The sequence below is a fragment of the Ovis canadensis genome, chromosome 24 (assembly GCF_042477335.2).
Source record: "Ovis canadensis isolate MfBH-ARS-UI-01 breed Bighorn chromosome 24, ARS-UI_OviCan_v2, whole genome shotgun sequence".
NCBI lineage: Eukaryota > Metazoa > Chordata > Mammalia > Artiodactyla > Bovidae > Ovis > Ovis canadensis.
Window position 1 is genome coordinate 28,001,808 of NC_091268.1, and position 26,570 is coordinate 28,028,377.

The 26,570-nt window shown below is 40.9% G+C and overlaps 1 long non-coding RNA gene across 1 annotated transcript in view; it reads right to left on the bottom strand.

Annotated features, from left to right (window-relative positions):
• Nucleotides 1–1,615: 1,615 nt before the first annotated feature.
• LOC138429066 (uncharacterized) overlaps nt 1,616–26,570 on the bottom strand; it is a 38,884-nt gene continuing 13,929 nt past the window's right edge. Inside the window, exon 4 of the long non-coding RNA XR_011252661.1 lies at nt 1,616–2,225. This is a non-coding gene — a long non-coding RNA (uncharacterized lncRNA). The remainder of the gene's footprint in view (nt 2,226–26,570) is intronic.

Sequence of the window (26,570 nt, forward strand, 5' to 3'; positions counted from 1 at the left end):
GAAGTTTGGGTTTAGATTTATTTTATAACACAAAATATTCATATCCACTAATAATAGCAATAGTTTTATTATTTTATATTTTATATTGTTTTTATTTTTATCATTTTTTTATTTATTTGGCTGCGCCAGGTCTTAGTTGCAGCACACAGGACCTTCATTGCACCATGCAGGATCCTTCATGCTCCACACAGACTCTCAAGTTGTGGCACATGGGATTAGTTGCTCCACAGCATGTGAGACGTTAGTTCCCAGACCAGAGATTGAACCCGTGTCCCATGCATCGCAAGGCTGATTCTTAAGTACTGGACTATCTGGGAAGTCCCCTGGTTATCTATTTTAAATACAGCATTGTGTACATGTCAATCCCAAACTCCTAAGTTATCCTTCCCGCCACAATCATTCCCCCAAGTAGCCATAAATTCATTCTCTATAAAACCTTTTAAATCTGTCTGTTAACCGATAGGTATAGGGCAGACCTCTTATTAACCTGGCATGTACAAACCTTCTCCCATGGTCCACCAACGACTTTCCACGTGACCTCGCCACCGTGTCTACATGATCCGTGTCCATGATTTTCTTCATGCATGCAGACTGCATCTTCTGTTTCTCTATCTGCTGAACCTGTTCAAACCCTCCTTCCCCAAATATAAACTTTGAAGATTAATGCATGGTTTAGATACCAAATAATAGTCGTTATTATTTGCTATTTTTTATCATCATCATTACTGATGACTATTGCTATGGTAGACAAATTCTTAGGGTAGCCCCCATCATCCCCACCTCCTGGATTTCACATCCTTGTCGTTATCCTCCCCTTAAGTGTAGACATGACCTGCAACTAGGAGATGTGGTACATATTAATATATGCAATGGAATATTACTCAGCCATAAAAAGGAATGAAATTGGGTCATTTGTGGAGATGTAGATGGATCTGGAGTCTGTGATACAGAGTGAAGTAAGTCAGAAAGAGAAAAACAAACATTGTATGTTAACGCATATATGTGGACTCTAGAAAAATGGTACCGATGAACCTATTTGAAGGGCAGGATTAAAGATGCAGACATAGAGAACGGATACATGGACACAGAGAGGAAGGGGGAGTGAGATGAACTGGGAGACTGGGATTGCCATGTATGGCAGATAGTTGACGCACTTCACTGTACAGTAGAAATCAACATAACATCGTAAAGCAACTATAAAACTCCAACTTCAAAAAAAGGATACGGCAAAGACAACATGCTCTGTGTGATTACATTACATAAGCTTTCAGCACGTGTCTTGCTGGCATCTCTCTCTCCTTTGTTGGCACAGAGGAAACAAGTGGCTGTGTTGGGAAACTCTGAGTTGAAGAGAATACTGGCTGCCTCTGAAGGGACTGAAGATAAGAGACTGAAACCATCAGCCCTACAGCAAGGCACTAAATTCTTCCAACACCTGCTTGGAAATAGATTCTTCCCCAGCTGCAGATGAAACCACAGCCCCAATTAACACCTTGATCACAGCCTTACAGAAGACCCAGTCAAGCTGTGTCCAGATTCCCCAGCCAAAGAAATGGTAAGATAATATGTGTGAGTTGTTTTAAGCTCTTACATTCATACTAATATTGGCATGCAGTGAAAGATAACTAACACATTACATTTTAATGTACTGAGTATTAATACACGAAGTATTAAGTGATAATACATTAAGCATTCGTGTATAAGTATGAACTTACATTAAGTAGCAGAAAGAACATAGAAGAAATGATATTTAAGGAATATAGATAAGGAAGAGAAGTGTAACTTGTAGATGACTCCTAATAAATCCAGAAGAGCAATCTTTCATGCAGTAAAATCACAAAATGCCTCATTTCCCCATTTTCCAAGGACATTTTGCCTCCTTTCTGCTTCCCCCCAAATAAACACCACTTTCGACTACCAAAGAAAAGTTGCACGCAAATGAGACATCCCACTAGAAAAGAAGGATGATCCCAGGGTAGGAGACCAAACAAGAAATTTTATTTCGTGGCTCCTAACCAAGGTGCTTATGAAGCCCATGTTTCAGGGCCTAATTTATAATAAAACGCTCAGCTGGGACTTGATAAAGTGCATCACTGGAGAAAGGAGAGCGAGGGAGAGAGTCGCAGTCCTGCAGCTGCTCTATAACCATGTGTAGAGCCGTACATGCAGAGATTAATGACTTCTCACAGCCACAAATTCATTTTTTTTCTTCTCTTCGATGAGTCCTAGGGGACAAGAATCTGGTTATAATTGGATGTGTTGCAATATTGCTTTTCACTTACAATTATAGTGCTGAGAAATTAAAAGGAATAGCATAAGGCTCAAGCACGGTGGTGATTTAAAAGGATGCGCTTCAAGGTGCCAGGTGTGCCTCTCTCCCACCCTTTCCTTCACACCTGCTCCGCCCCGGTACGGCCGCCTTGGGACGAGGCAGACTCTGGGAAGCTGGAACAACCATCCTCCCTTTGGCTGACATTCAAAACAAAGCACATTTCTTCCACTTCTGCTCTGTGCTTTACCCATCTCACACAGATTATAACATTATTACCCAAGCTCAGGAATCAAGAGAAGAAGGCAACTCCTTCGTTATCTCTGGCATCTTCAGTTTTCCGCAGTGGAGCAAATGGTCATTCCCCCAGATCTTTGTGTTTGTTTCCATGACATCCACTCTGAACGCATTTACTCACGAGAGAGGACGCTAAAGGAAACAATATATCTAAGACACTTTACACTTAATGTCCAGCACTTGGTAGGTACTTAATAAATGGGGTGCTTCCACCTAGAGACTGTTATACAGAGAGAAGTAAGTCAGAAAGAGAAAGAGACAGTATATTAATGCACATATGTGGAATCTAGAGAAATGGTACAGATGAACCTATTTGAAAAGCAGAAAGAGAGACACAGATGTAGAGAACAAACGTGTGGACACCAAAGGGGGAAAGGGAGGGAGGAGATGAACTGGGAGACTGGGGTTGGCATGTGTACACTACTGTGTATAATACAGATAACTAACGAGAACCTGTAAAGCACAGGGAACTCTACTCAGCGCTCTTTAGTGGGAAGGAAATTTAAAAAAGAGGGGACATATGTATACATATAGCTGATGCCCTTTGTTGTACAGTAGACACCAACACATCATTATAAAGCAACGATACTCCAATAAAAATAAATTTAAAATGGGATGCTTCCTTCACTCCTTCCTTTTGCTGTCCGATCCCTCCCCTCTTCTAACCCTGGCCTCACTCACATTCTCACTGAGATGCTTTGGAATCAGTCCCTGACTGACTCAGTGGTTGTCGAAGCCTAAAAAGTGGTCCCCAGACCAGCAGCAGCAGCAGCATCCCCTGAGAACATGCTAGAAATGCAAACTCTCAGGTGCCAGCCCAGAGCTATGGCATCTGAAACTCTGAAGGTGAAGACTGGACATCTGAGATTTAACAAGCCCCCTAGGGGATTCTGAGCTGGGCTGCAGTGTGACAGGCTGGCTCTAATGGGATAACCACTATTCCAATTCCTTTCAATGCCTGATGGATCATCCACATCAATGTCCATCATTACAAATTCTGAATTCACTGGAGTTATTTTTGAAAAAAAAAAAAAAACCAGACGATTGGTTGCCAGAGCTTAGAAATCTGTTTGAGAAATTTCTCTTGCTACATATGGGAGAGGACTTCACTTGAATACTAGGTATAACTTCAGGATGAATTACTCTGGATCTTTTGTGTTTGCACGCACCTGCTCTCAGAGGTGTGCTGGCAAGTGTTTAACAACTGGCTCTGCAGGGAGAGGATGCCCTGGTGTGTAGCATTTGCCAGTTTCTGTGGTGTAAACACTACCATCACGACATCCACAGATGCAGAGTTGGGAAAAGACAAAATACATTGGTTCTTGCAAGCTGGCACCAGCAGGTTCCAAGACCCCACTGGGTGCTTTCCAACTGGAACCAACATTTCTCAGGGTAGAGCATATGATTTAGTGTTTAGCTGTGCCTCATGGCATACGGATCTTGGTTTCCTAACCAGGAATTGAACCCACACCCTCTACAGTAGAAGCACAGAGTCTTAAGCACTGGACAATAAAGGAAGTCCCACTTGAAGTTTTTTATTTTTTATTTATTTATCTGCACTGGGTCTTAGTTATGGCATGTGGGATATAGTTCCCTGACCAGGGATCGAACCTGTGCCCCCTGCATTGGGAGCTCAGAGTCTTAGCCTCTAGACCACCAGAGAAGTCCCCCACCTGAACTTTCAAGGGAGCAGGACACTTGACTCTTGCCCCCAATATTCTGCCAGCCCCATGAGAAGAGGACTTGCTGACTGGATGGTGACATCCGGAGGCAGTCTGTGGGCACGTTTCACCAGTCAGCAGGGTTCCGTGATAAAGGCAGGAGCCAGTCGCCCCTTCCTCTTTCTCCTCTGTGCACATGAGTGATGGGCCTCTTCCCACATCCTACATCTCATTCCACGTCGTGAGACAAGAAGCCAAAGCAGCACCTGGCTCCTTCTCCAGCAGCTGGCGGGGTCTGCGGGCCTAGAGTGTAAGCCCTCTTGGACCTTCATACACAGACACATAGGCAAAAGAAGTCCAGTTCCAAGGACTGGAGAAGGAACGCACTGGGCACCGTGTTTACCATTAATGCATTTCACATCCCTCTTGACTGTCATCCTTGTGTGGGGGACGACCTTATCCTCAAACCCTAAAGCTCTAACCCTTACTTCGTTGCTCTGACAACAGCAGGTACTTGTTTCTTTATGGCGTAAGAAGAGCCTGGGTTTGACATCAGCCCCATGCGAAGCTCAAATCCTACTCTATCACTTATGAACCAATGGCTCTTGAACAACCACATAACCTCTCTGAGCCTTAGTTTCCTCATCTATAAAATGGCAATAGGGAGAGCAACCTCTCAGAAGGATTCAAACTGAAAGGGATAATATACACAGGCAGCTTGACTGGTGTCTGGAACATAGCTGTTGTTGCTAAGTCATGTCCGACTCTTTGTAACCCTATGGACTGTAGCCACCAAACTCCTCTGTTCATGGGATTTCCCAACCAAGAACACTAGAGAGGGTTGCCATGCCCTCCTCCAGGGGATCCTCCTGAGCCAAGGACTGAACCCACGTCTCCTGCATTGCAGGCGGATTCTTTACCCCTGAGTCACCAGGGAAACCCCGGGAACATAGTAGGTGATCAGTACATGAGACACTTTTTTGTGAGTCTTGTTTCATGGTGAGGGCCAAAAGACTCAAGTTGAGTTGAAATTCAGCTCTGTGTCTTAAGTTCAGCTCTTAAAGGAAAGCCTCAGCCCCTAGAGACCCTGGGGGTCTCCCTGCCAGGTCCTCCTCAGGACAGCCAGCCCTGCAGGGGAAGTTGGGCCCCACAGTAGTCAGGACGGTCCCATGTGGCAGCTGCAATATAGAACTCCCCCCCACCCCAAGCCAGGTTCACACACACCAAGTTTTCCCCTACACAAAGTAATCTGTAGTCAGAGGGTCATTCTCTCTCCCACCTAGCAGACCTCCTGCAGGGAACTAGAGCCAAGTCCAAGTTCTCTCTCTCTGTATAAGGGTTATGCAAATCAAAGCATGTGGCCGAGCTTTTATCTCAGTGCACTCAACATTCAAAGACAGCCTTATGTAAGGATGGGTAGGCCCGGGAGCATAGAAGGAACCAAACCACAAGCAAACTTCTTAGTTCTGACAACCAAAGGAAAGGTAGATTGTAGCACTTCTCACTGCCTATGCATAAGAATCCTTCCAGTTCAGTTCAGTTCAGTTGCTCAGTCCTGCCTGACTCTTTGCAACCCCATGAGCTGCAGGACACCAGGCCTCCCTGTCCATCACCAACGCCCGGAGTTCGCTCAGTCTCACGTCCATCAAGTCAGTGAGGCTATCCAACCATCTCATCCTCTGTCATCCCCTTCTCCAGTATGTCCAGGGCAGGGCCTGAAATTCTGCATTTCTATCAAACTTCCAAGTGAGTCCAATGCTGCAGGTCGATGGGCCATATCTTTTTTTGCCATGTGAGATCTTAGTTCCCCAACCAGGGATCAAACCCATGCCCGCTTCATTGGGAGCATGGAGTTTTAACCACTGGACCACCAGGGAAGTCCCCTTTAATAGTAAAATACTGGACAGGAGTGCCAATATAGGCTGGGAGATGGAAACGCTGGCCTTCAGGGTAGAAAGCTCCAATGTAACAACTTCACAAACAAATAAGATTCTCTAACACCTCACTGCAAGAGAAGCATTTAGGCAATGAGAAAAATTTGGCTTCTTAATAAAGAACCTGCAAGAAGATAAAGTGAAGCTTATTTGCGATCTTATACTTTAAAAATTATCAGTGGTATGCAAATACCATCCTTCTTCTGTGACTCCATGCTTTCATTTTCATGACATGAACTCAGTCATAAATTGTAGTTATTGTGATTTCTAATTTAATTGAGAATTTTCTTTTATGTCATAATCGTGCTCAGAAGGAAATGCAAAATCAATATATCATGCTCTTGTGTTTTACTGGCTAGAGTTTAAATACATTTGTTCATTTGACTACTCACTGATTGCATTTTTAAATATAATCTATCTCAATGATATTTTTCTCTCCTGCACACAAAATATTTTAAGGCCATAAAATTTTGTGATAAATAGTAACTCCACTTAGAAGCCAATGCATCAGCAATTCCTTTGAAGTGTTTCTTGAAATTGACTCTTCAAAGATGTTATAATGAGGTTGTGTCTATGTGACATACAAAAACATCTGAAGCAAAACTGTTTTGTCTACACTGAGCCAAGTCTTAGGATATTTACATACATTTGAAGACATAGAGGAAAAAGAATCCTGGCAAATAACTGATTTTCACTTCACATCCTGCTCACAGCAAGGGAAAAAAAGAGCTCAGACTGAACGATGCTTAATTAATTAAAGTAAAAGCTCATATCTGACTTACAAACATTACTGGATAACCTCATTAACCCAAAGTCCTTGGTTTCCCACACCAGCCAGAAGGTCTTTCAATTTCAGAGAGAATGGAATGAAAACATAACTAAATCATGTCTTCAAAGGAATGCTGGGACAAAGCAGGAGTTAAAGCATCCAAAGATAAATAGGAAGCCAGCAAAAGCCACAAAGCATCCACAACACCCTCATGAAATTAGAGTTCACTGCAATCCAATTAGTGGCAGCCACCAGTGGAATCCAGACCGGACCTAGAAATAGAGGCGAAAAGACTGCAAGGCAGATTCTACACCAGAAGTGACGATTCTGTCTAATTGACGGTAGAGCCTGCGGACTTCCCTTGTGGCTCAGGGCTTCCCTTGTGGTTCAGCTGGTAAAGAATCCGCCTGCAATTCGGGAGACCTGGGTTCAATCCCTGGGTTGGGAAGATCCCCTGAAGAAGGGAAAGGCTACGCACTCCAGTATTCTGGCCTGGAGAATTCCATGCACTATGCAGTCCATGGGGTCACAAAGAGTCGGACTACAACTGAGTGACTTTCACTTCACTTCACTTCACTGGGGACTTCCCTGGTGGTCCAGTGGTTAAGACTTCATCTTCCAATGTAGGGGGTTGCGTTCAATCCCTGTTCAATCCCCGCTTGGGGAGCTAAGATCTCACACACCTTGGGGCCAAAAACCAAAACATTAAACAGAAGCAATATTGTAACAAATTCTTTAAAGACTTAAAAAAATTGATCCATATCAAAAAAGTAATGATAAAATTAAAATGAATAAACTAGAACTTGATTAATTCTGTTGTGATGGGCCCCAAATTGACTGTCGAGGGATCAGGACTACTCTGGGGGACCCCTAGATGAATCAAGCAATTATCACCACAATAATGCTATAGAATGAATACCACCACCACCCTCCCTAAAAATCTCAGTGGCTTATAAAAATAAGCATTTATTCCTGTGTTCATGGGTCTTTAGACTGGGTGTGGGTTGGTTCATCTAGGCTGCAACTGGCTGGATGCCTCCAGGTTACAGGTTCCATTCAGGTTTGTTAAGGGGCCTAAACCAGAGGGACAGTTGTTTCAAGGTCACCAGGATGCAAGAGGATAATCTAACTATACAAACCTCTGCTCACATCTCCAGCTCTAAAATCCCACTGGCCAAGGCAAATGATGCAGCTAAAAACCCAAAGTCAAGAAATGCAGCAAGAGCCTCTATGCAAGGCATGTCAGGAATGGGTATGACCATTCCAGAAGAAAACATCAAGTGGGGAAAAAATTAGGTGTGCAGATAACGTTTTATAAATGCCTTTCTGATCCTCAATGTTCCTTGAAGGAATCTCAGAGATTAAATTAAGCTCTTAACCCTGAAAAAAAAATGGGGGACATCCCTGGTGGTCTAGTGGCTGAGAGTACGCCTGCCAGTGTAGGGGACATGGGTTCAATCCCTGCTCTGGGAGGGTTCCACAATGCCATGGGGGAGCTGAGCCTGTGCACTATTACTGAGACTGTGGTCTATTGCCCTCGAACTGCAACTGTGGAGCCCATGTGCCACAACTGCTGAAGCCGTGGGCCCTAAAGCCTCTATCCCACAACAAGAGAGACCAGTGCAATGAGAAGCCCATGCAACGCAACTAGAGAAGTAGCCCTTGCTCACCACAACTAGAGAAAACCAGCACAGCAGCGAAGGCCCAGTGCAGCCAAAAATAAATAAATTAAATTAGGCATTTAACACACAAAAAAAAGACATGGCATCATGAAGTGAAGAACTGGAACCACTGATCTGGTCTAGCACACTAGATACATTGGTGTTTCTCAATCTTATATTCCTTGTCACCCCCTAGACAGCCGTTTAGACTTTCTTTTTCTGACCTCCCCTCCTGCTGTGAAATGTTACAAGCACCCATATATCATATATCAGTTTGTGTTCTGATTGGTATCTGTGCCTCATACATAGAAAAAGTAACATCTGAGTAACTTTACTCAAGAATCAGGTTTTGCTACCCTGGAGGCAAGAGTGACCATGAGATGCATTTGACGAGAAGTAGAAGCAAAGTCCACTCATCCTTCTCCACCCACTGTTGCAATTTGAGCTTTCTGGGAGGAAGAAACCTGGCCACGGGTAGGACACGTACAATGATCTCTCCCATCACACCGTGACTCCCACTCAGTTTGTTGTATATCTCTACTCAAAGTGCCCACCCCCTGGGGCCTGCTTCTCGCCTTGACAAACACCATTTTTATCTAAACAAATCATTGTATGCACAAAAGCCTCTCAAATGCAGTGTGTCATTACCAATTCGCCCAAGTTCATTTGGACTCTCTAACAACTAGAAAATCAGAGAGCAATGATCCTGTAGCTGCCAAGATCCCTGCTGTAACTGGAAATGCCATCTCCAATTAGGGTAATGACAGACTACAGCTATCTTCAGAACATACTGCAAACATGTATTATTGATATTATTAGCTTAAATTCCCCTTCATAACAGCACTGCAGTTTTTCACATTAATTATGACAGTGATTAATGTGCCTACAAGCATATAACAGTCCTAAATAGCAAAAGATGGTTCTGTATTGGTTAGGAATTGTATTCAGAATCTAAGAACAAATCCCTAAAAGATTAAGAGTGGGTTAAATGAATTAAGAGTTTATTTTTCTCACACACAGAAGAAGACCAGAGGTAGACAGACTAAGGATAAAAGTAGATATACACTATGAAAGCAAGCTTCTGCTTTCTTTCCACAGCATTGTCCTTAGCATAGGGCTTCCATCCTCAGTGTTGCCTCAAGGTCAAAAAAGGCAGCTAGAGCTCCAGATATCACATCCATGTACCAAGCAGAAAAAAGGAGGAAAGGGAGAAGGGCAAAGCTTGTGATTTTCAACTGACTCAAGTGAGTTAAGTACTTTTTAGGTGCTATTGATGTTATTTTTGTGTGCTATCTGAAATCATTTCATGTTCCTTGGGAGGGATGTGCTGCACACTTTGCCCACAAGCATGTGGGCACATAATGGTCACTCAAGTCTGTCTGCCCTGAAACACTTCTCTTTCCTTTATGGCAATGTCTGTCATTCTCCCCAAGACCGCCAACACAAAGTATGCCAGTACACTATTGTCACCATTCTTTACTGGAGACCTGGGTCAGTGGCAGAAGGAAACTTCAATATAAAATGTAAACATTTAAAGTTCTCACTGTTAGGGCTTTCCTTTGAGTTGCAAAAGGAAGCCATCTAAACACAAGAACCCTTCACAAGTAGCAAAATTCTTCAGGTACCATCCTGCCTGCTTTTGATCAGGCTTGCCCAGATTCAAGTCTGCGATTCTCCCCGAAAACTTCTCCAAATATATCTGCTCAAATCTTGCTCACCTTTCTAGACAGGAAGGAGAAGGAGAGCCACTATCTTCTTCCAATTTTCGCTTCTCTCTTTTTCACTAAAAGAACCTCACTTTTATTTCATGGGCCAATGTGACCAGCAGAGTTAGTGAATATTATATGAGAAATATTACATGAGAAAAACGTGTTGGGTAGAGTTTCCAAGAAGGCTTCTTAAAGAAGTCTGATTCATCCAGGAGATGTACCTTTTTCTCTCCTCTCTTGCTTTCTACCTCTTGTCTGGAAAAACTGATATAACTGCAGGAGCTCCAGCAGCCGCTCTGAACCATGAGTTACTCTGACTATGAAAGCAGACATTGTAGTAGACAAAAAAAAAAAAAAAAAAGTAAGGCGTGTAGGTCATTGCTGATCATGAAGCCACAATCAGTTCTAAATTCCTACCTCTGCACTGTTTCTATGTACAAGGGGGGAAAAAAAACTATCTTACTTAAGACACTGTTATTTTGGTTTTCTTTTACAAGCAACTGCTGAACCTTATCCTAACTCATATAGCAATCCTTAGCTTAAAGATTTCATTCTGAATGTGAGTGAATTCAATAGTTCAGTGGTTCTCAAACTTTGGATTGCATCAGAATCACCAGGAGGTTTGTTAAAACACAAAGTGTACCCTCAGAGTTCCTGATTTGGTTATTTTGGGGTAAAACCTGAGGATCTGAATTTCTAACAAGTCCCAGGTAATGTGGATTCTGGTGCTTTGGGTACCAGACTTAGAGAACCACTACAATGGCTCATTCCTAATTTATTTGGATCATTTTCTTCAAGACTGTGAAGAAAACAAGCCACTGGAGACTGAGTCACTCTTGTTTTTCTCTTTATGGCTTTTTGGCCCAAGAATTCTTTCCCCAGACACAGCAAACTGTACCTTTTGCTTGATGCTTTTGTGTCCACATCTACCATTATAAGAATCCTTGCCAGTTTGCTAAATGGACTTTGTGTGCTGGCAGAGATCCACGGAATTAATGTAAACCCACTATTTGTGAGTACTTTATCTTGTACATTTTCTATTTCCCTTGATTTAAAGATCAAGATCAAGATGCCAAAGCTCTCACAGACAACAGCTCAGAACTGTATTGCCAAAAAACAGAGGCTGTGTTTACAGCTTTTGGTTTTGCTGTTTTATTTTACACTTGAAGATAGACGTATTTTTCCCTCTAACATACTGTCTTGATTCATTATCTCTACAAGCAGGTCAGTTCACCTCATTGTGGTTGTCTTTCAGTCCCTAAGTTATATCCTACTCTGCAACCCCATGGACTATAGCCCACCAGGCTTCCCTGCCCTTCACTATCTCCCAGAGTTCCTCAGACTCATGTCCATTGAGTCAGTGATGCTATCTAACCATCCCATCTTCTGCCGCCCCTTTCTCCTTTGCTTTCAATCTTTTCCAGCATCAGGGTCTTTTCCAATGAGTCAGCTCTTCGCATCAGCTTCAGCATCAGTCCTTCTAATGAATATTCAGGACTGATGTCCTTTAGGATTGGATCTCCTTGCAGTCCAAAGGACTCTCAAGAGTCTTCTCCAACACCACAGTTCAAAAGCATCAATTCTTTGGTGCTCAGCCTTCTTTATGGGCCAACTCTCATATCCACACATGACCACTGGATAAACCATAGCTTTGACTAGATAGACCTTTGTTGGCAAAGTAATGTCTCTGCTTTTGAATACGCTGTCTAGGTTTGGCATAGCTTTTCTTCCGAGAGCAATCATCTTTTCATAGCTGTAGTCACAATCCGCAGTGGTTTTGGAGCCCAGGAAAATAAAGTCTGTCATTGCTCCACCCGTTCCCCTTCTATTTGCCATGAAGTGATGGGACCGGATGCCATGATCTTCGTTTTCTGAATGTTGAGTTTTATCCAGCTTTTTCACTCTCCTTTTTCACCCTCATCAAGAGGCTCTTTAGTTCCTCTTCACTTTCTGACATTATAATGATATCATTTGCATATCTAGGTTGTTGATATTTCTCCTGGCAATCTTGATTCCAGACTGGGATTTATCCAGCCCAGGATTTCTCATGATACATTCCCCATATAAGTTAAATAAACAGAGTGACAATACACAGCCTTGTCATATTCTTTTCCCAATTTTCAAAGAATCAACTGTTTCTAATTGTTGCTTCTTGACCTGCGTACAGGTTTCTCAGGAGACAGGTAAGGCACCCTGGTATTCCCATTTCTTTAAGAATTTTCCAGTTTGTTGTGATCCACATAGTCAAAGGTTTTAGTGTAGACAATGAAGCAGAAAAAGGATGTTTTTCTGGAATTCCTTTGCTTTCTCTATGATCCAATGAATGTTGGCAATTTAATCTCTGGTTCCTCTGCCTTTTCTAAATCCAGCTTGTACAGCTGGAAGTTCTCGGTTCAAATACTGCTGAAGCCTAACTTGAAGGATTTTGAGCATAATCTTACTAGCATGTGAAATGACTGCAACTGTACAGTAGCTTGAACATTCTTTAGCATTGCCCTTCTTTGAGACTGGAATGAAAGCTAACCTTTTCCAGTCCTGTGGCCACTGCTGGCATATTGAGTGCAGCACTTTAGCAGCAGCTTCTTTTAGGATTTGAAATAGCTCAGCTGGAATTCCATCACCTCCACTAGCTTTGTTTGTGGTAATGCTTCCTAAGACCCACTTGACCTCACACTAAAGGATGTCTGGCTCTAGGTGAGTGACCACACCATCGTGGTTACTGGGGTCATTAAGACCTTTTTCTATAGTTCTACTGTATATTCTTGCCACCTCTTCTTAATCTCTTCTGCTTCTGTTAGGTTCTTGCCATTTTTGTCCTTTCTTGTGCTCATCCTTGCATGAAATGTTCCTTTGATAGCTCCAGTTTTCTTGAAGAGATCTCTAGTCTTTCCTATTCTATTGATTTCCTTTATTTCTTTGCATTGTTCATTGAAGAAGGCCTTCTTATCTCTCCTTGCTATTCTCTGGAACTCTGCATTTGGCTGGGTATGTATGAATATATCTGGGGGTCTTTAAAGAGATAATTAATTTAAAATGAGGTCATAAAGGTTGGCCCTAATCCAATATGACTGGCATCCTTATTAAAAGAAGAAAGTTGGACGCAGACACATACAAACGGAAGACCACGTGAGGACACAGGGAGAAGACAACCCTCTATAAGTCAGAGATAAGCCTCAGAGGAAACCATCCCTGTTGACATCTTGATCTTAGACTTCTAACCCCCAGAATTTGTGACAAGAAATTTTTATAGTTTAATCTACCCAGTCTATAGCTTTGTATGGCAACCCAAGTAAACTAATACACTCCTGGAGTTGGCAAATTTTTTCTGTAAAGGACCAGAAAGTCAATATTTCAGACTTTCTGGGCCATATGGCCTCTGTTGCAACTACTCAGCTCTGCTATTTTAGGATTATAGCAGCCACAGGCAACACTAAAGGAGTGAATGTGATCATGTTCCAATAAAACTTTATTAACAAAAATAGGCAGGCTGCCTTTGGACTGATTTATTGACTCCTGCTCTAGATGATTGGTTCAGGAGTAAGCATGTGACTGAGGCCTGGGCAATCAGCATGATTCTATTCCTCCAGCCAGAATGTTTCAGTGTCCACTTAGAGTGACTCTCTGAGCTTGCTCTAAATTCAGAAGAAAAAACACTTTCTTTCCAGTGGACTATAGTTATAGGATATGAGGATGCAACAGTTGTTTTCAAAATAAAGCCCAGAGTCCTTTGCATAAATCCAAGGCACCCTGAACTTCAAGCACACAGCTGCCATTTTTCATGTTTTTAACCAGAGACCAAAATTTAGTAGGTGTATACAAATGCCTAAAAAACAAATAAGTAGCAATCAACAACTGAATTTTTAATATCAAAATGAATGGTCTTGGCTACATTTTTGAATCAATGAGCAAACTGTCCATTACCTTGTACCTTATACATTACCTTGTAACAGGAACTTTAAAAGAATAACAAAACCCTGGAGAAAAGGCAAGAGTGAAGTCGTTTGTCCAGATTCTCTGAGAATGCCCACAAACAAGCAGCTTTACAATCGCATCTGGTAAATAATAAAGGGAACTCAGGGCTGGCTGAATTTTTTTCCTCCAACTAAGCTATGATATTTTAATTTAGATCAGAAAAGACTCTGATGCTGAGAGGGACTGGGGGCAAGAGGAGAAGGGGATGAGGATGACAGAGGATGAGATGGCTGGATGGCATTACCGACTCAATGGACATGAGTTTGAGTGAACTCTGGGAGTTGGTGATGGACTGGGAGGCCTGGCGTGTTACAATTCATGGAGTCTCAAAGAGTCAGACACCACAGAGCGACTGAACTGAACTGAAGTGAACTGAACAGAAGAATGCAACATAGTTTCCCAGGATGGCTCAGATGGAAGAAAGCATTAGAACTTAAAAAAGTAAAAAATTGAACGTCAGAAATTATTTTCTTTTCAGACTAATATTTATTTCTATGCAGTAATTGTTAACAAAATCAGATGTGAAGTTGCTTAGGTCAAATAGATCTTGGTCCTATGCTGGTGTTGGATAGAGCAGACCACATTATACTGCAGTAATTGGCAATACCAGTATCTCACAGGTTTTCCCCAAGTTTGTTTCTTGCTCTTGCAAAGCCCTCTGTGTCTAGGCAGATTTCAAGGGAAGCTACCCTCTGTGTGGTAGCTGCTTCCCTCGGTGGCACTTCCACTTCAACAGACACTTCACTATGGAAGGAAAAAGAAGATGGAGAATCATACACCGGCTCTCACATGCTTTCATCTAGGACCGACAGATTTCTACTTGCAGCCCATTGGCCAGAATTAGTCACATGGCTTATCAATCAAAGGAGACTGGGAAATGTAGTCTTTTAGTTGCCCTGGAAGAGAGGGAGGATAAGATATAGGGCTACCACAGTGGAGTACCTTTGGTGCTTTGAGGGAAGGCAATAGATTTCTTGCAAATGAATGAGGAGGAAGCAGAGAGGATTAAGAGATGCAGATTAGTGAAGGAGAGGAGACTATATTCAGTTGCTACTTAGTTCAGCCTTCCTCAAAATACACACCTGTGTACCAGCCTGCCCATGACACTGTTCACTGACCTTTGTGGTATTAGAGGAAAAATAAGGATCACGTCCCAATAAAGCTAAACTGACAACATGGTCCATCATTATTGTTAAGTTGATGATAATGAATGGCCTTACATTTTTTGGTTTTAAAATGTTGTTTCTTAGGTTTCCCTGGTGGCTCCATGGTAAAGACTCTGCCTGCCAGTGCAGGAGATTCAGGTTCAATCCCTGGTCCAGGAAGATCCCACATGCCGCGGAGCAGCTAAGCCCACGTGCCACAACTGTTGCGCCTGTGCTCCAGAGTCCAGGAGTCACAACTACTGAGCCCAAGTGCCGCAACTACTGAAGCCCACATGCCTAGAGCCTTTGCTCTGCAGCAAGAGAGGCCCGTACACCACAGAAAGAGAGTGGCTCCTGCCCTGAGCAACCAGAGAAAACTCGCGTACAGAAACAAAGATGCAGCACAGACATAAACAAATAAATAAACTGTTGGGTTTTTTATGAAATGATGGTGATCATAGCTAGTAAGTACTTATTTGATGTCATAATTTGGCAAAATTAAAAGTTGGCACCCACTCATAACTTTCCCCATTTTTTGAAATTTTTATTTCAGTGTAATTGCTTTACAAGGTTGTGTTATGTTTCTGCTGCGTTTTTTAAAGCTACTGTGTCAGTCTGCAAAATGAGATTCTGGGAGTCACTGACGTAGTTAATGGTTTTGCCTAGAACTTGCTTTACCTGTTGAAGGAAATTTACTTTTTTGAGCACCCACTCTGCGCTATTTAGCATGGAAGGTTTTATTATCTCAAATTTACAGATAAAACAACAGAGACCCAGAAAAAATGGCTCCTGGTTATAATTTCTCAGTCGTTCCACTTTTTGACCCTATAATAAATTCTTTATTTCATAACACTCTCTGTAGCTCTGTCTTTCTGAACCCTTGCTGAAGCACATGGTGATCTTCACCACAGCGTCTGTTTCTGGGGAATCTGACTGGAGGCAAAATGCTTAATGAATGATAGCTACATGACCTCCCAAGGTCACATGGTCCATTAAGGCAACGATGGGCCTCAGTCCAGATCTACAGGACTTTAGTCCATGTGTTCTGTCCTCAAAGCACACTGACTTTAGACACTGAGTTACCCCAAAGTGGAGAATTAAAAGGAACTTCTGGGTCACATTCACCTAGACCATATTAGCAGAAATTCCTTCAGATGTATAGGAATGTATTTTAATATCTAAGTCCATTAATCAAGCACACTCTGCCTGTACACTCCAACCACAAGGAATTACCAGTGCAGAGACTCACACAACAGGGTGTCTGAGAGCAGAAACTGACTAATTCTTAGCACAGGTGCTCTTGGCAAGTATTGATAGCTGGTCTGAAGTCAAAATAAAGTATCTCTGGCTCTTCCTACACCAGCAGGTGTTTCTCACTCCCAGTACCTGAAATGTACGTGCCTTCTAAGACTGTAAAAATAGACATCTCTCATATTTCTCTACAGGAACACTTAGAAAAAAACAAAACAAATATCTTACATGAAGTTGTTCTACTTATACAGGGTTTTGCTAAGTCTGATATGTGATCATAGATATTTGTATATTCATGAATTCCTGGTGCTGAGGTACTTAAAATTCACTGTTCCTGAGAAAGGTAGAAAGAGGCAGGACAACTATGAATAAGTGTTGCTTTTCTTGAGAGTTCTCCACTAAACCAATTTGTAAATATTCAAATTTCTTTATGTTGTTACAACCCTCAGTGTTATGAATTAAGGTTAAAATATCAAACTTTTAGTAGCATATTGAGAAACATCTAATAAAATTTTATTTTTCTAAATTAATAAAACATTACTACCAAAATAAGGCAATTTTTATACCAAATAGTTCCCATCTATTTAAGTGTCTAATAATCTCTCATATCTAGACTGTCCTCTCAGTATATGGAAATAAGTTCTAGAGACCATAAGTTATTTTAAAACTCTTTTTTTCCGGGACTTCAAAAATACACAGAATGTACTTTCTTAGGAGTTCTCTAACTTGGGACCCATAATCCATTGCCACAAAATATCACAGATCTTATTATTCATAAGCAATGTTTTGGTGGAATAGTCAATTAAATGATGCAAAGATTTTCTTTCTTAAAATTATGATTCACATTTAAAGCCTATAAAAAAGGCACTGAAACATAAGGAAAGATAATATTACCCTAAAGGCTCAGAGAAAAGCATAATTTAAAAATGATCTTCTAAAAGAAATGGAAAGAATTTTTTAAAATACTTGTTGGTAAATAGCAAGTAACTGTACACCTATCCACAGGTGATAAGTAGGTAAGTAGGTAAATAGATAGATAGAAAATAAAAAATTGTCTGTTAAACAAAAGCAGGGAGCCTAAAAAGATGAGGGCAAAAATACAACCAAAAAAAAAAAAGTCATGTGAAATTTTAAAAAAGTAACTCAAGAAAATTTAAACTCTAGTAGAAGAATTAATTAGAGAAGGCAATGGTGCCCCACTCCAGTACTCTTGCCTGGAAAATCCCATGGGCGGAGGAGCCTGGTAGGCTGCAGTCCATGGGGTCGTGAAGAGTCTGACATGACTGAGCAACTTCCCTTTCACTTTTCACTTTCATGCACTGGAGAAGGAAAAGGCAACCCACTCCAGTGTTCTTGCCTGGAGAAGCCCAGGGACCGTGGAGCCTGGTGGGCTGCCATCTCTGGGGTAGCACAGAGTCGGAAACGACTGAAGTGACTTAGCAGCAGAAGAATTAAATCCAAACTAAAGATAGTTTAAAGCAGAAAGGACACTAGAAAATTGTGCTACAGAGAACAAATTTCAAAAACCCTAAAGAATATAGAAGAAAAAAAAAGACAATGAAATCCATATTTTTGAAAGATAGAAGTACAAAGGCAATACCCATAAAACAAAATATCAGATATAAGACCAAACAAAATATCAGATACAAGACCAAATTTAACCCAATAAGTATAAATGGGTTAAATTTGTATGGCAAATGGTTAGGAATTTCAAATGATATTTTAAAATCTTAAACTTTATTTTGCTTAAAATATATAGGAAGAGTAAAGTACTAGAGGAAGCTCTATCAGGCAAATACAAAGCATGGATGAAAGGTAAAGTAGGTGAGATTGCAGCACGTAAACACACATGAACAGGTTGTGCTGGAGGTGTCTTGTACTGGCTCACAAAGCTGACTGGAAACATCTTTTCCCACCTCTACATTTGGAGATCTGGTTTGCAAGCATATACTGTAAATACACTTCTTTGCTTCAGTTCACTCCCTAATATTTCCCAGTTTTATGGATACAATTTCTCCTTTTAGATCTTGGTTATTAAGGAACTTTCCATTATAATGATATTATAATATCATGTGCACAGCACATAAATATATATACCACACATACACCACACACACATCCTACTGTTCTGTTTCTCTGAAGATTTCTGATTAATACTCTTATCAGTTCAGTTTAGTTCAGTTGCTCATTCGTGTCCAACTCTTTGCGACCCCATGAATCGCAGCATGCCAGGCCTCCCTGTCCATCACCAACTCCCGGAGTTCACTCAGACTCATGTCCATCGAGTCAGTGATGCCATCCAGCCATCTCATCCTCTGTCGTCCCCTTCTCCTCCTGCCCCCAATCCCTCCCAGCATCAGAGTCTTTTCCAATGAGTCAACTCTTCGCATGAGGAGGCCGAAGTACTGGAGTTTCAGCTTTAGCATCATTCTTTCCAAAGAACACCCAGGACTCATCTCCTTCAGAATGGACTGGTTGGATCTCCTTGCAGTCCAAGGGACTCTCAAGAGTCTTCTCCAACACCACAGTTCAAAAGCATCAATTCTTCGGCACTCAGCCTTCTTCACAGTCCAACTCTCACATCCATACATGATCAATGGAAAAACCGTAGCCTTGACCGTTTCTCTGAAGATTCCTGATTAATACACTTATACATTACATGATTCTCTTTAAAGACTTTTTTTTAATGTTTGCATTGTTCTACAGGTATGTGTGTGCTGTGTGTGTGCTAGTTGTATCTGACTCTTTGTGACTCCATGAACTGTAGCCAGCCAGGCTCCTCTGTCCATGGAATTCTCCAGGCAAGAATACTGGACGGAATTGCCATTCCCTTCTCCAGGGGATCTTCCCCACCCAGGGATCAAACCTGGGTCTCCTGCATTGCAGGCAGATTCTTTGATTCATTTTTCAGTTGTCTAGAATATGGTGGTAATTAATTGCTTTCAGGAAGGGTATGTTAAGGGTATACAACTTGCACATGTCTAAGAATATCTTTCTGTTGCTTTCTCACATGAACAGTGGAAAAGCCAAGTATCAAGATCTTAATACAATATAATATCCTCTCCAAATTCTGTACAAGTTGCCCCACTGTCTGATTATTGGCTTTGCAGATAAGAAAAATCTTGCTCTTACCTTTTTTCCTTAATAAGTAACCATTTATCCTGTTGACATGCTCTTCATATTCTTTTTCTCTTAAAATGCACATATTTCATTAGATTGGCCTATTTCATTGATTAAAGATGAATTTTTTGTACTTTTTTATACTCTCTGGAATCAAGATATACCTTACAGTTTCTGTCTACCATATGGCAATAGTGTCGTCATTCTTCAAACACTTCTACTGATATCTCTGAAAAAATCCAAGTATGAAACTCTCTTAGATTCAATACTGTGTGGGTTATACTTTGTTAGTCTATTTTCATTAGTCTATCTTTGCTCATGCTCAGTAAACCATAAATTTAATCTTTATTCACTTGAAAAGCAAAATATCTTCTGTTATTTATTTAAATTATTCCTTTTCCATATGCTACTTGTTCCTTGTGAAATTACTCTCTTTCTCCCTCTGTTCTACATTTCCTTTCTCTCTTCTTAAGTCAATGTCCATGTCTCTGTCTTCTTCCTCTGAGTTTTGCAGACTTCCCTAGTGGTCCAGTGACTAAGACTCATGCTTCCAATGCAGAGGGCTCGGGTTCAGTCCATGGTCAGGGAACTAAGATCTCACATGCCACAACTAAAGAGTTCACATGATGCAACTAAAAAAGAAGAAGAAATGCCTCTGAGTTTGGGGAGAAATTTTTGAGCATGTCTCCCACTTCACTGATTCCATTTTCTACTATAGTGTGTGTATGCTCAGTCATGTTCAACTCTTTGGGACCCCCTGAACTATAGCCTGCTGGGCTTCTCTTTCCATGGAATTTTCAGGCAAGAATACTGGAGCAGGTTGCCATTTCTTACCCCAGGGGATCTTCCTGACCCAGGGATCAAACCCATGTCTCTGGCATTGCACGCAGATTCTTTACTTCTGAGCCACCTGGGAAGCTCTTTCTACAACAGACAACCTATAAATACATGATTGTGTCATCACAGATTTTAGTTTATCCATCGTGTATTTTCTCCATATAATCCTTCCCAATCTCCACCTCTTTCCTCTTTAAGACAACTCACAAATATAAAGTTTACAAATGCAATACTCTGAAGAATTGCATTAAAACATAATTTAGAAATATTCTAGGGACTTCCCTGGTGGTCCAGTGGTTAAGACTCTACCTTCCAACAACCCAGATGTCCAGTGACAGATAAATGAATAAAGAAGCTGTGAGACATATATACAATGGATATTACTCCACCATAAAAAGGAACGCATTTGAGTTAGTTCTAATGAGGTGAGTGAACCTAGAGCCTACTCATGGAGTGAAGTAAGTCAGAAAGAGAAAAACAAAGATTGTGTATTAATGCACATATATGGAGTCTAGAAAGATGGTACGATGAACCTATTCGCAGGGCAGTGATGGAGATGCAGACACAGAGAACAGATTTATGGACACAAGGGCAGAGGGAGGAAGGACAGAGTGGGACGAATGGAGAGAGTAACATGGAAACATATATACTACCATATGTAAAACAGATAGCCAATGGGAATTTGCTATATGACTAAATCTCAGTGAACTCGAATCTGGTCTCTGTAACAATCTAAAGTAGTGGGAGGTGGTAGAGAAGTTCAAGAGGGAGGGGACATATGTATGCCTATGGCTGATTCATGTTGATGCATGGGAGAAACCAAGACAATATCGTAAAGCAATTATCCTTCAATTAAAAATAAATATATTTAAAAAAAGAATCCACCTTCCAATGCAAGGGATGTGGGGTCTCAGAATTAAGATCCCACATGCCTCAGGGCAACTACAACTACTGAGTGTGAGAGCTTCAGTGAAGATCCCACAACTAAGCCAAATAAATAAATAAATATTTAAAAATACTCTAAACTTTGACTGTTCTCCCATTTCTTGCAGCATCTCTAGTTCACCAGGCAATTTTTGTTCTGACTGTTGTATTTGCTTGCCCCCTTTGGAAATCTGACATTCTTTCATACACTATTTGGTTTCTCCCATGTGCCTTCATATCTGTGGTGATGAGCAGCAATGTCAAAGCCATTGTGTCTGGCATTAATGGTGTGTCTGTCAGGCTCAGAGTTCAGGTAAGACATGACTCACCTCCTCCACATTCAACTTTAGGCAGTCTTTTCTCAAATCTTTCCTTCTCCTCATTCTGCAAGTCAAACTCCTCCCAGGGAATGGAATCATCCAATGTGGCTTTATTAAAGAGAAAGCCAGTTCATCTACTGACCCTCTCCAACATGTCCCTAACCTCTATCCCTCTTCTTCCTGGTAACCAGTATTTTTCCATCTCACCTCCAATGAGTCCCTTTTCCAGAGTCCAGACAACATATCCGACTTGAGTCACTGTATATTTCTTTTTGAAGAATTTGCCACATGACTGCACAGCCATTCCCTAGACCTTCATCAGTCATTATTCCTACCAAGACAAAGTACGCCCGAGAGGGCCATTTTGTATTTCCTAAAATGATGTGAGATAATTAAGATGTTACTAACTACTCCTGAATCATTTTGGAGTCTTTTAAATTCTCTACCTAATGAGATTAGGGACTTACATTAATATTATGGGAAAATAATTTATTTCTTTCATCAAAATAAACAAGCAATTGCTCACATCCCAAAAGATGGTAAACACTATCTATATTTGTGGAGTTATATTAGAGAATAGGACATGAAAAGATGAGAAAGGCTGCATAATTTATTGCTGATTTCATCAAGGTGGAAATCTGTATGCAAGTCAAATAAAACAAAAATAATAAAGCTTACTAACTGTTATATGCACACAGATGAAGGGTAAGTTCTTGCAGCTACATTCACAAATGCTATATGTGCCATGTATTGACAAAGTTCAAATTCATTTGGTCTATATTATGTATTATATAGATGTAATATATTGAGCTATATATTAAGTTGGTGCAAAAGTAATTGCGGTTTTGCATTGCTGAAACTTGGGTTGGAATACGTTTTTAAATAAATGTGGTTTTGTTATACATTACTTTAATGCACATTTCTCACTTTATTTTTGCTAATGACTTATTACTTTCTGTTTATTTTATATTTATTTTAGACTAGGGAAACGATGTTAGACAAAAAGCAAATTCAAATGATATTCTTACTTAAGTTCAAAATGGGTTGCAAAGCCATGGAAACAACACACAACATCAACAACGCATTTGGCCCAGGAACTGCTAACAAATGTACAGTGCAGTGGTGGTTCAAGAAGTTTTGCAGAAGAGTCAAGGGCCTTGAAGATGAGGAGTGCAGTGACTGGCGACTGGAAGTTGACAAAGACCAATTGAGAACAATTATCAAAGCTGATCTTAGTGGGTGCCTCATGAACTGACCACAAATCAAAAAAATCATCATTTTGAAGTGTCATTTTCTCTTATTCTATGCAACAACAGCAAACCATTTCTCAATTGGATTTGTGACATGCAATAAAAAGTGGACTCTATACTACAATCAGTGAGGACCAGCTCAGTGGCTGAACCGAGAAAGAAGCTACAAAGCACTTTCCAAAGCCAAACTTGCACCAAAAAAAAAGGGTCATGGTCACTGTTTGGTGATCTGCTGCTGGTCTGATCCACTATAGCTTTCTGAATCCCAGCGAAACCATTACATCTGAGAAGAATGCTCAGCAAATCGATGAGATACACCAAAAAATCTGCAATGCCTGCAGCTAGTATGGGTCAACAGAAAGGGCCTGACTCTTCTCCCTGGCAAAGCCCAGCCACACATCATGCAACCAACGCTTCAAAAGTTGAACAAACTGGGCTACGAATTTGCTTCATCCACCATATTCATACCTGAGCTCTTGCCAACTATCACTTCTTCAAGCATCTCAACAACTTTTTGCAGGGAAAACATTTCCACAACCAGCAGGAGGCAGAATACGCTTTCCAAGAGTTTGTTGAATCCTGAAGCATGGATTTTTATGCTACAGGAATAAACTAATTTCTCATTGGCAAAAATGTGTTGATTGTTAATGGTTCCTTTCCTATTTTGATTAACAAATAAGTATTTGAGCCTAGTTATAATGATTTAAAATTCATGCTCCAAAATTGCAATTACATTTGCACGAACTTAATAGATCTATAGTATATAGATATTATACATAATCTACATTATATATAGTTCAATACAATATATATACATAAATACACATATAATCTAAAATGCATCTGTATTTAAGCTGAATTGAATCCATATGTCTATTTTTCAGTTCCTTCCCTTGGATTTAATACTTACTCAAAATAAATTCACCCTAAAAGTTAATATTTAATTTCCATTTATTTGCAATCTTCTTTCTTTGGAACCACAGTAATTTTTCTGGAGAAAGAAATGAGGAAAAGTTTCACCCAAATATAATTTATTTAATTTTAAAAATATATTTTAATATGCATCTAGCATTAGGAATAAAATTTGTTGTGAATAAAGAGGAGAAATATTTTCTCAGAGTACTAACAATTTGATATGAAACATAGTTCTTTGAAACTTCAGCTCAAAGTAACAAAATTATCTCTGTAACTGTCTTGACATTGATGGTCACCAAGCTGCTATTCTTGCAGGTATTCACTTTATCCACAAATATCTTTTCCCTAACATTCACTGAGCTCTGACTGTGCAGCAGTTTAGGTCAGTTAATCCTCAACACATTCCCATGAGTTACATTTCATTTCTGTACACTCATTTCACAGGCCAAAATTCTGAGGATCAAAAAAATTGCCTACAGCCTTACAATTAGAAAGATACAGACGGAAGGCTCAAAGACACAGCTCTCTGGGTTTGGGGCCTGTGCTTTGCACTGGGCTGAACCTCCTTGGAATGAGACTTCTTTTTGGCCTCTGTAGTTACACAGATACATTGTCATAGACTTCAAAAGTGTTACCTAATTAGCTAAAACGTCCATGGAAATCAAGAATGGATCATTACTAGGAAATCTAAAATTTAACTTTTATCAAAAGATCAAGGAAAAAATTTGTATGATCATATCAATAGATGCTGAAGAATATCTGATAAAATCCAACAGCCATTCCAGAATTTAAATAATCTACTATAAAGGAGAAATAACATATATGAATACTACTTCAGACCAGAAGAAACATCTTTTTTTTTTTTTTAATTTGGCTGCACCGGGATCTTTAGTTGTGGCATGTGGGATCTAGTTCCCTGACCAAGGATCAAACCCAGGCCCCCTGCACTGGGAGCACAGAGTCTTAGCCACAGGACCAACCAGGGAAGTCCCCAGAAGAAATATCCTAAAATGGAAACAAACAGTCCCACTAAAGCCAGACGCAAGGCAGGACCATTATTCAACATTCTTCTGCAGAAACCTCCCAGCCAGGTCCCAGGGCTCTGGAAACCAGACTCATGTGTCCCCAAGCAGAAACCTGGTGGATTCTTCTCCCAAACAAACAACATTCATTTTTTTTTCCCAGGAGAAAAGACCTAGAGAAGTTGAAGTATGGAAATCCCTCAATGAAATCAATCAGTCCACCAGCCCCACTCACACACACAGTTTCCAGTCAGTCCTTTGGTGCTTCACTCTTTGTTAACAGCGAGCCAGGGATCGCCAAATATATGTATATGAGGACAACCTCTAACAGACAGGATGGAGGCAGGAAAAGGAACTTCTAGGAAGAGACTGGCTATTATATGTCTTTCCAGACCATGAAAAGACCATTCACACACTTTTACCACACTCCAGCAGCTGGGATATGGACAGGCATCTTCATCTGGGGCTTTGGATTTCACACAAGAGATTCAAAGAAGAAGACACAGAGGAGAATATGTCCACCATCCAGTGGTAGCCACAGTGGCTCATACTCCTCCCGCAGAGCAGCCATACCTATGGGCTTGGTCCTTAATTTCCTTGGTTTGTCTTCTTTGTAACCTGGTTCTCTAGAGCTGGTACAGTCATGTACAACTTTTTGATCCTATGGAGCGTAGTCCCCCAGGCTCCTCTGTCCATGGAATTCTCCAGGCAAGAATACTGGAGTGGGTTGCCATGCCCTCCTCCAGGGGGGTCTTCCTGACCCACGATCGAGCCCACGTCACTTACTTCTCCTGCACTGGCAGCTGCGTACTTCACCACCAGTGCCCCCTGGGATTCTCTAGACTTTCTGGCAATTCTGTGAACTACAGAATAGCTTTCAATAAATTCCCTTGCTCTTGAATAAACCAAAATCAACTTCAGTTGCTCACCATCAAGCACCTGTCTTGTACTGATCTCTAAATTAGATTATTAGCTGAAAAGCAATATGGTAAGAACAAAATCATTTGAAAGTGAAAGTGTTAGTCACTTAGTCATGTCCAACTCTTTGCAACCTCATGGACTGTAGCCTCCTAGGCTCCTTTGTCCCTGGAATTCTCCTGGCAAGAATACTGGAGTGGGTAATCATTCCCGTCTCCATGGGATCTTCCCAACCCAGGGATCAAACCTGGGTCTCCTGCATTACAGGCATATTCTTTACCATCTGAGTCACCTTAAATAAAAGCAAAATCTACTCACAAAACAGTTACAACTAAACATGGAAAAACAGACTGGTTCCAAATAGGAAGAGGAGTACGTCAAGGCTCTTTATTGTCACCCTGCTATTTAACTTATATGCAGAGTACATCATGAGAAACTCTGGGCTGGATGAAGCACAAGCTGGAATCAAGATTGCCGGGAGAAATAACAATAACCTCAGATATGCAGATGACACCACCCTTATGGCAGAAAGTGAAAAGGAACTAAAAAGCCTCTTGATGAAAGTGAAGGTGGAGAGTGAAAAAGTTAGCTTAAAG